The 10,943-nt window shown below is 39.6% G+C and overlaps 1 long non-coding RNA gene across 1 annotated transcript; it reads left to right on the top strand.

The window, feature by feature from the left end:
• The first annotated feature begins 3,551 nt into the window (after positions 1–3,551).
• LOC132654537 (uncharacterized) lies at positions 3,552–8,908 on the top strand. Its single transcript, XR_009592164.1, has 3 exons — positions 3,552–3,634; positions 8,408–8,469; positions 8,680–8,908. It is a non-coding gene; the product is annotated as an uncharacterized LOC132654537 (long non-coding RNA).
• Positions 8,909–10,943: the final 2,035 nt, after the last annotated feature.

Here is a 10,943-nt window from a genome sequence, read left to right as displayed (position 1 = left end):
TCTTAATTCAGAACGGAGTCAGCCATTGAGGTGATGAGGCTGTTTGTGCTTACACGTTGTGCACTGGATTCAGAAAAACCACAGCTAAGGTCAACTTGTGAATGATAGAAGAGAATGGGCCAGTCATCTATTACCATAAATTAATAAGATGTAGACACCAACAGAAAGGCTGGAGACAGAGAGAGAGAAAGAGAGAGGGAGGGAGGGAGAGGACAGGGAGAGTGATGAGAGATTGCTTCCATTCCAGACTTAGTGAGGACATTTGCAAGTACAAAGCAAAGCTGCAGAGACAGAGCTTTTCAAACACGCAGGCCTGAAATCTCATTTCACAAGACAAGGCACAGATCAAAAATGGGAGGCTGTAATGGCTGGGTATCTAGTGAAGGCACTGTGGCTGAAAACATAAGCATCATTTTTCTTTTTCTTTCTTTTTTTTTTTTTTTCTTCAAAGGGAAACCATCAAGAAGGAATAAGAAAAAAAGCACAATCGAGGTTAATTTATTCTAAAACCACAATTAGGGGAATATTTGGTATTTTCAAATGTCAGAGAAGTAGTACCAAAAGGTATAATTAAGGCAGACCCTAGTAATGAACTTGACGCTAAACCTGATTTTGAGGGATTGGCGAGATTCAGCTCTTTATTACAGGAATGAGGCGTTTAAGGAACAATAGCCACCAAGTTTAGTTTAATATATCTTTGCTGTTGTTGTTGAGTTCTTCTGCAATTCAGATAGGGAAATATGGAGTTCACAGTACTCAACCCCACCAAAGCTTTCCTAACAGGAATTTCTGCACCAGTCTCTTTAGGCTGAATAATGTGTTTTGCCTTCCAGTCTATTTTCTCTGCAACCTCCACAGGCAGAAAGTCTGCATCTATAGCTCATTACCATCATTCTGATGATAATGTTACGTCTCATCAATTACTTGGGAGCAAGGTCAAATTTAGCAGTCAAATCTCCCCGTTAGCAAGGCCATCAAGACCCTATCTATCAGCACCCTTCCCAAGACTACCCCCCTCCACCCCACAGAAGCCTCTCTGTGCATGCTTTCTGTCTCTCCCACCTCTTGCTGTCTTGTCCTCCCTCTCTCCATTTTTTCCCAACCTCTCAGCCAAGCTCAGTGTTACCAGCTGTAAAATCCTGCCTGATTTTAAGCCCTGTTCATTTGATTTCACTTTTATTTGTAAAGGAAAAGGGAAAGAGCCCACCCCCCCAAAAAAGAGAGATTGTTTAACTTGGTAAATAGATACTGAAAACTACAGTTAGGAGGTTCTCTTAGAATATTAATCTAAGGGAAAATCTTTTTGATTGAGACTGTGCTTGTATAAACCATGCCAGTGAGATCTATTTTCATTAAAAAACAAAACAAAACAAGAACCCTCCCAGCCAAGCAAAAGCAAAACAGAAACAAACAAAATAAAGAGACAGAACAACTCACATGAAAAGTATCATCTTTAATTCCAGAAGTTGGCTCTGTTGCAGGGCTGTCGGCCAATCCAAATTTCTGAAAAATAATTTCCATTTAGTAGGGAACCCACTTACAAAGTCCACCATGGTGTATGAGTGTTTGACAACAGCTTATATTTCCTTACCAAAGTTCAGCTCAATTCCATAAATCATTTACCGAATCCACTTCCTAGAATCAGTAAGCAAAACTTCAGTTTCATAAACACAGCTGCACTTGGCAAACAAACTTAACAAGATAAAAAAAGATCTATTTATTCACTCTCCAGAATATATTTATGAGTTAACCTTGCTTTTGAATAGTTAGGATTAAATTGACCCAACAACCACTGCTTAAATCGGAGCCCCCTTTTCATAAGGTAGCAAATCTTGTAAAAGGACAAAAATCGCAGGAGATATAGTACTGAGGTGGGTTGTCTTATAATTTTCTTATAAATTTTAGTCTTATGATGATAAGTGTGTATGTATTTAATATCAGTCATCTTCCTAATGAACATTTCTTTAAATTACCTTCTTTGTTTGTTCATAAAATTGTGAATAAAAAAAGACCAATTTGTTTAATAAAGATAATACAATTTTGCTTCTGTTTTCATAAAGTAATTGCCTGATAAATTTTACCTGTCTGTTAGCTCTGAGTCTTCAATGCCGTTATGTTTTTAATATACCTATTTTTTTTTACAACTGAGCATCTCTGGATTTTGACTGTTAAGTTTAGCCCATTTATATTTATTGTGATTTTACACATCTGTCTTTATTTCTATCATCTCATTTTCTGCTTTGAATATTTTGTATTTCCACTTTGGTTGTTTACCATTGGCAAAGTGTTCATTTGAAGAAGTAAATACTTCATATGATGTATGTATTGGATCTTCACTTTCTATCTGTCAAGTTTCTTAACCACTTTCCCTTTTTTGTCATTTTTATGTTAGTATCACTAACAGTAACCCCACTTACAAAATTTGTGTTTCCTGTCCTGGCAACTTGAGAAGCAGTTTAATTAGATGGTCAAATGCTCTAGTGTGAAGGCTTCTGCTGGAAGGTGTACTAGCATCTCATTTTACATTAAGTTATGGCTGCACAATGTTTTACATGACTCTGTGTCTCAAGAGGCTAGCATCCAGGGAAAGAACATACCTTGCTTGCAGAAGTAATTTATACTTCAAGAGAATACAACTGGGTCTGTTCCACAAGGAAGAAAAAGAGTATGTTTCACACCCAAACTAACCATTGGCATGCGTCTTAAGACTCTGTTGCCAATTTTTAATGGATAAGTACAGCCGACACAGTCTTAGAAGGGCAAAGTGATAGAAATCTTATATCCTCAAAGTTTTCATCAGTTAAACTACTAAGGCCATAGAGGCACTTGGTGATCAGGAAGAGGTGCAGAAAGGATAACAGTGACAGGATGCAGTGAACGCTATTCTCGCTTGTGAAACTACCTACTACACAGAAGACTGCCAATCTTCCCCAAGATTGCCAAGGGTTAAAAACCACGTCACAAATCTGACCGTGCTCTTCCTAGACAGAACAAAATACAATGCGAAAAAGTAAAAGAACCTGAGTAGTTCAGGGGCAGGCTGCAGCGTATGCTGCTCAGCGTCCTCACCTCCCGTCTACTTTGATAAAAACAAAGGCACTTGATTCCTATCACACACTGGTTGCTGGTAGCTTACTTTTAGCTCTCTCTCAACATTATCTTTGGTCAAAGAGAATCAACTTCTCCAGATGTATGGCTTCTTGCCAGGAAAATCTCTACTAATTCCTTGTTGACATCAGGGAACAAAGGCCTGGCTTAATTCTCTCAATTTGTAATAAATCTTAAGAGACTTCTCCAACCACGGAGGTCCCTGCAGGTAAGTTGAGGCTTCTGTTGCAGTTGTATTACTGTATTATCTCCTGATCAGTTCTACTTTTTTTCACATTCTTAACTGTGTTCCATACGGCATTCTCCAGAAACTTTCTGCCTGTAAATCTCCAGACTCTGTTTCCAGGGGATTCTGCTCAGGGTGCCATCTTTTTAAAATGGTCGTTCTATTATTGTAGATTATTGCATTGCTCTCTTGCTTATGTGCCTATGTTTTGTGCTATAGGACCATTCCTCAGCGGTAATCCACCTATGAAAACCCTGTGTGGCCCAGCATGCAACTATATACGTCCACAATGATTTTCTGGTCAGTCTTCTGGGTACTCCAGTGACATCACTGTCCCAGGATTAATTTCTATGTAAATTTCTCATCTCAACAGTTTCTAACCACTATAGAAATATACATTTTAACTTCAACAAGAAAAGGAAACAAAAGCCTGTATTTTTTTATCTATATCTCTCTCTTTAACACCCCCCCCCCCAGCCTAGAACACCAGATTTCATTCTTCCCCTGTTAAGGTGGGTGGCTCTTTCCCCCTCAATGCCTCTAATTACTCAGGGTATATCCCTTTGAGCATTACAGCTTCATGAAGGGGTATTAGTTTCTAATTCAGCGTCTCATAGGACCCACGGCCTCATATCTGGCCTGATTGTATATTAAAACCCAAACTACTAGCTATTACTGAATTTGATAAGCACCCACGGGGAAGCTTCAGGATCAGATCCTATGCTTATAGTTAATTTCGGGCTTCTTGAGATTTCCATTTATTTCTTGCAGGTTGATATGCATTAATATCATTTTTAACATATTGCTAAGGATCTAAAATTACCACAAAGTAGCCGAATGTTTCCTGCAGTTAGATTTTACTAAAAAAAATTAAAATCATGAGGGCATAGACCTTGGAATAGGAGGCAAGGAGAAGACAGAGAAGAGAAGGATTTTTTTTTTTTTAAGGTGAGAAGTATGCTTTCATCTCCAGATTGGCTAGATACTGTTCTGATGAAATTCAAGTGGGTATTAGCTATCCTCCCAACATAGGACTATTAGTTCTTTGAGAAAAGGCCATGCTTGTTTGGTATCTTAATGTTTTAAATTGCCAGAATCACATTAGATAGATGTTCAGCCAATACTTGTTGACTAAATGTTTCTGTAATAAAGCAATGCTGTGTCAAATATCCCTAATTAAAAAATGGGAAACAATAATATTGTCTACTATGTGAAGACTAGTCTACGGAGAATGATAAAAAGTAATAGAAAATAAACCCACTTGGAGACTGAACTGCCATGGGCGACATCTGTGCAGGGATTCTAGGAATCTCCATGCATGGTCCTTGGTTGGAGTATCACCCTCAGAAAAGATCCCTGGGCCCAGATATTTTGGTTCTGTTGCTCTCCTTGTGGAGTTCCTGTCCACTCCAGGTCTTTCATCTCCCCCTTCTTTCATAACATTCTCTGCACTCTGTCCAAAATTTGGCTATGAGTCTCAGCATCTGCTTTGATACCCTGCAGGGTAGAGTTTTTCAGAGGACCTCTGTGGTAGGCTCTTGACCTGTTGTCTATTTTCTCCCTCTTCTGATGTCTATGCCATTTGCCTTTCTGAATGAGGATTGATCATCTTACCCAGGGTCCTCCATCTTGCTTAGCTTTTTTAGGTGTACAGATTTTAGTATGATTATCCTATATTATATGTCTAATATCTACTTATAAGTGAATATATACCATGTGTGTCTTTCTGCTTCTGGGGTACCTCACTCAGGGTGATCTTTTCTAGATCCCACTATTTGCCTGCAAATTTCATGATTTTCTTGTCCATGGCAGCTCAGTCTCTAAGGGGGTTTCCTAGTAAGAGGAACAGGAGCTATCTCTGACATGAACTCAGTGGCTGGCTCTTTGATCATCATCCCCTGCTGGGGGAGCAGCCTTACTAGGCCACAGAGGAAGACAATGCAGCCAGTCCTGATGAGACCTGATAGGCTAGGGTCAGATAGAAGGGGAGGAGGACCTCCCCTATCAGTGGACTGGGGAGGGGCATAGGAGGAGAAGAGAGAGGGAGGGGAAAGAAGGAGGATGAGATTGGGATGGGGTGAGAGAGGTAGCTACAGTTGTGATACAAAGTTAATAAAGTGTAATAAATAAAAATTAATTAAATAATTAAAAAATTCCTACAAGTAAAAAAAAAGTAATAGAAATGAAATGTGATCAGACTTTGCATATCCATTTATTCTTATAATAGACAATAAGACAGATGCTTATTGTCTATTATTTATTCTGGCACTATGCCTGGCATGAAAAATGTAACAGTGAGATAGGTCTATGTCCATATTTAGATGTAGCGAAATTGAAATGAATTAACTGTAAGTAGTAAACAAGAAATGCAATGTAGTTTAAGGAAAGGATAGATAGCCAGACATTCTGCTCTTCCAGGACAATTTCTGCTTATATTTACTGTCTAGTGTAATTATTAATAGAATCCTTGTTACTTGCAGAGGCATGCCAGTTTGGATGGTCGGTCATTCTGGCTTTGACTGAGATGTATGATATTTGTTAAGGGGTGTGACATGCGAAACTACCCATGTAGTGAGTTCAGAGAGGGTTCCACAGGAAAGTCAAGACTGAGCTGAAGCATGGAGAGGGGAAACAAAGGTCAAGGCTGACCTTGGACACACGGAAAAGTAGGTGCAAAGCAAGGCAAATTCAAGCAATCAATAGGCCTGTCTTGTTAGAGGATCAAGGACAAGACGTTGTGTACAGTGGAGGAAGGCAAAGACTGTGTATGCCTGGGAGCCTTATGAACTTTGAGGTTATCTTCTTCATCCTTCTGTCTATGGCAGAGATGGGGGAAGTAGAAAAACAGGCATTTTGAGAGATTTTTCTCAGACTGAAGTGTACAAGACAGATTTAAGGGAATCCAGAAAACTAATTAGAAGCTTGATGTAATGGTCTCGTTAAGAGACGATAGAACTTGAAATCGAATGGGGAAGAAAATGAAATGAAATCGCCTTCGAATGAATCTAGAAGGGAAAATGAATAGAACCTAAGGCTGGATCGGCTAAGGGAAAGGAGAAACAGGAAAGAATGCGGAAGTAAGTTGTGGTATGCACACCTGGGATGAGAGTGGTCCAGATCCCTGCATTTGGAATGCAGTTAATATTGAGATGCAGCACATCTATGTAGCCATCCACGCACTTGTCTCTTTGGGGATCAGCTATTCATGGATACCTGGTGCAGGGCAAGTAGTGGGTAACAATGGATATGTTTAATAAAACAGAGACAAACAGAATAAGCACACAGATGTGCACATTTATCAATTATACTCTCGGCTGCAAGTAGTAGGAAACATGAGTGAAAATGGCTTAGATAAAGAGAGCTCTTAAAGTCCTGAGATGGAACACTCCAGATGGGTTGGTTCATGACCCCATGATACCAATACTGTATAGTCTCTAGGTCTTTTTGTCTTGCTTGTCTTTCAGTTGTCTCCTTCTTGACAAGTATCATATATGACTTTTAATTCAACTCCAAACACTCATGAACGCGATAGTGTTCAGCAACTGGATCACTCTTTCCTCCACATACTCTTTCAAAGCTATGAAGCCCATCTTGAAATCCTCCTAATGGAATCCTCCTCCAGTCTTAGGACACAACACAGTATCACAAGTATATTCCTGAGAAAGGTTTGGATAGAAGAGCGGAATTACCGTGATTTCTTCAATGAACCATATGGCTGGGCAAAAGAGGTGGAGTTAACAGACAAACTTATCATTTTATTTGTAAGAAAAAGGGTTGGAATTAATGTGGAATAAGGAGCTGGCCTTCTCTGTGGAGAAAGAAAGTCTTCAGTATAGTCTAGAGAGTGGGCAGCACGTTTCGGGAGGTAAGAGCAGAAATCACCTTGAAGTTTGGAGGAGAAGAGTTGTTTTGAAGGCCGGGAAAATCTCTTATTAAGTTTATGTCACTCTGAAAGCAGACCTGACTCTAAGATTATAGCACTTAGAAGAATAGAAGATAAATCCATATTTACCCACCAACCCTCTTGATTTCAAGTGTCCTTGTGGCCCCTATGAATTTCCCAAAGTCGTGTAAACACCACCTATTGCCATTTCAAAGCTTCGCTGCACTGCAGAGGAATGGCTGAGTGGTGTTTTGCATAAAATACAGAAATATTTGTGGCCTAGCTCCAGCTGAGTTCGAGCCTGACCTGTTTCTGTCATTGCCGCTGGAAGAGTTCTTCAGCTTTTGCCAGATTTTGAACTGTCAGGATAATAATTTATCTATCTTGTTGTCAGAGTCACAGCTAGTTTGCCAGACTCTAGGGGAATCTAAATGATTCTCACTCCACGTGGAGTGCAGCTCATCCTCTACATGCATTTAATTCCCGTCACCCGGCCTCCTGCCACAGCGTGTAGCTAAAGATTGCAAGCCACCGCTGTCACACACTAGCTGCTGCCATGGATCCACTTCTCAAAGGTCACCTGCAGTCTAGTTTGCTCTAAGTGATCACTGCAATGACTGGCCACAGTTACCGAGTCGGTCACCCAGGTCTCTAGGCTCACAGCTTCTCTATATTTCTCACGCCTCTCATCCTCACATTTCTGCAGCCTCCCATTCACAAACCATTCTTGCTCCTCAGGAGTTGGAGTTTCCCAGTGTGGACTAATCTCTAAGGTTTGTAAAAGGCCAACTGTGCAGCTTCTCGCTTTAAAGGCAAATCTCCAGCCTTGTTTCACAGGGGCCACCAGAAAGGATTCTGTGTGTTTCATAATACAGTTCCTTTGAATTTTCCCCCTTACAATGGATTCTTTTCAAAGTCTTAACTACAAGCATTAAATTACGCCCTGACATATATATCCTTTTCCTCTTCTTCCAAGGAATGCTTGGAAAGAAATCCAATTGTGGGCAGATGTTCTCAAAAGTGTTTTTTTTTTTTTTTTTGTATCAAATAACAAAACATAGTTGTAGTTTAAATAAAGATACTAATAGTAATTTACATGAAAAGCAGGAGTAGTAATTACCGCCTTTGAAAACATACAATGACTTTTTACAGTTGCGTTTCGGCTGTTATTCTTCTCTCTTATTCTCCAGGCCCTGCTCCTAATGGAACCACCCAACAAAATGACAATGAGAGAAAAGAATACACAGAGCAGGTGAGACCCCCTGGTGGCCACAGGCAGGCAGGTGGACAAGGGGGACTCAGCCCAGTCACCCCAGGATATTCCAGCGTCCTCCCATCTTCCTTTTCACCCCCAAAACCATATATATAGCTGCTTGTCAATCAAAATATGTTCAGCAACTATCTATCCTTAATGGAGGCTCATCATCTAAAAGGCTGATGCTTTGTTCATATCTGTTGTTAGGTACAAGGAGACTTAACATAGAACCACGTAACCCAAACTAGACCTTCCCCCGCCCCCGTTTTCTGTTGACCCTGAAGAGAAGACGCTCCTGGCCATCATGATGTTCTGCCCAAGCATCTGGGGGCAAGCAGCCATAGACTGAAACCACAGAGACTGTGAGCCAAAATATGCCCATCCGTCCCTTAAATTATGTATGTCAGGTACACATAGCAACGAAGAATCTGACCAATAAAACCTCCATGATGTCTTAGATCTTTCAACAGCTAACATGCCTGTTACAATTGCTACTGTTCCTATGGCCAGAAAGCTGTTGCTCAACAACGTGTTTGAATATATATATATACATACATACATACATATATGAATGAGCACATAAATATTTTTATATATTACATATAATTTATATTACTTATAATTATATAATTAAAATACATAATTTATATTACATATGACTGTTACTTATAACATACAAAATTTAAATATATTAAAAGATATATAACATTGTATCTCAAATAAAATTAATATATATTTAAAAATATATATTTCATGGCATATATAAAATTCTTTTTTTCAGATGGAATTTAGCTGAGTAGACTACCTTACATTCTCTACTAAAGTAGTTACTTGACAAATAGCATTTGATGAATGAATGAATGAATGAGTGAGCAACACAAGTCAAGGGTTCTCATCTGTGGTGGCTTTCCTCCCTTAGTGATCTTAGTGAAATATGCTCACCTGTTTCCTCCTTAATAAAGAGAAAATACTAATACCTATCCTGGCTTTCCCAGAGATAGCATTCGAGAGAGGTGTCACTTATAAAAGCGTTTTCAGGTGTTCAATAGAAAGCTGAGGCTGATTCTCAGGCTCATGAGGGAGGGCAGAGATGTCACAGGACAGAGGTCAGCTAATACTCTGTCTCCCTCCTCAAGGACAGGTACATCTCTATCAAGCTTTCAGCATCCATATGCCCTTTGTTCCAGTGTCCCTTTTGGCATGGTTTGTGCAAGGCCTGGGTAAAGAGAAAGACCTGCTGCATTTGCTCGACCTCTCCTCAGTCACTGCCTGGGGATGTCAAAGCTTAAACGTGAGGTTTTGCTCCTCTCAGAATTCTCGGCTCTCTTATTCCCTCATTGACCTTGGTTGACCCTTTGCTTTTGCTGTTGCCAAAGGTTATTGTGTAGGCTCAACATTTACATAGTGTTCTTAAGATGTCTTTTTTTTTTTTTCATTAACACATAGCCAGAGGTGGCACATGCGCCTGGGATCCCAGCACTCGGGAGGCAGAGGCAGGTGCGTCATAGCAATTTCGAAGCCAGCCCGGTTCATATGGAGTATTCCAGGCCAGCCAGAACTATATAGTAAGACCCCCACCTCGAGAGTAAAACAAAACCAATAAAAATTAACAGAAGTAAAATTTTCTCTTTTCTGTGGTTGTCACGACCCTTCCACATTATAGCAATGGCAACCACTAATATGGACCCCACCAGCAAAGTTTTGGCTTTTTGAAGACATCACAGTCATAGATTCTCATAGAGTATAACCTGTAAAGATTAGCTCTTTTCACTTAATGCATCTTTGGGGCTCATACGAGTTTTTCTTTTTATAAAAGTAATATTCTTTTGTAGAGTATTTTCAGATACTCACTTACCTGCTAGATTACATTTGAAGTGAGATTGCTGACATGTGCACGGCCTGTGTGTTTAATTTTGTGAAAAATGGTCAAGCTGTTTTCCAGAGTGGGTGAGATATTACACACACACACACACACACACACACACACACCCGCTCATACTGCATGAGAGATCCTCTTTCCTCCTCATGCACACTCTCGTGTTTTATCCATGTTTTCACTGACTTGCTGTGCACGCTGTATCTACATTTCAACATGTACCTCCTCCAAAGGTGATGGGCTTGCTGATGGTTCCCTGACTTACAACTTGCTTGTCACTTATTGGTTTGTTGTTGAACTTTAAGAATTACTTAAGTGTCCTAGATACATTTCAGACACGTCATCTGAAAATGCTTCCATGTAATGGTAGTCTGCCTTTTCTCTCAGCATAATTTTGTTTAATTTTGATGAAGTTGCTTTTTCATTTTTAATTTAATTGGTTATACTTTCGATAAGATACCTAAGAAGTATTTGTGTTTTCTCCTAACATCTTAATTTATTGATATTTCTAAGTTTAGAGCTATGACCAGTTTATTGTATTTGATTTTTAAGTTAAGTGTGAGGTTGTGAGGTTTACAGCAAAGAACTTTTTTCT

Source organism: Meriones unguiculatus, chromosome 6, assembly GCF_030254825.1.
Source record: "Meriones unguiculatus strain TT.TT164.6M chromosome 6, Bangor_MerUng_6.1, whole genome shotgun sequence".
Lineage (NCBI taxonomy): Eukaryota > Metazoa > Chordata > Mammalia > Rodentia > Muridae > Meriones > Meriones unguiculatus.
Note: the sequence above shows the minus strand (reverse complement) of the source record. Positions and strands in the feature narration are given on the sequence as shown.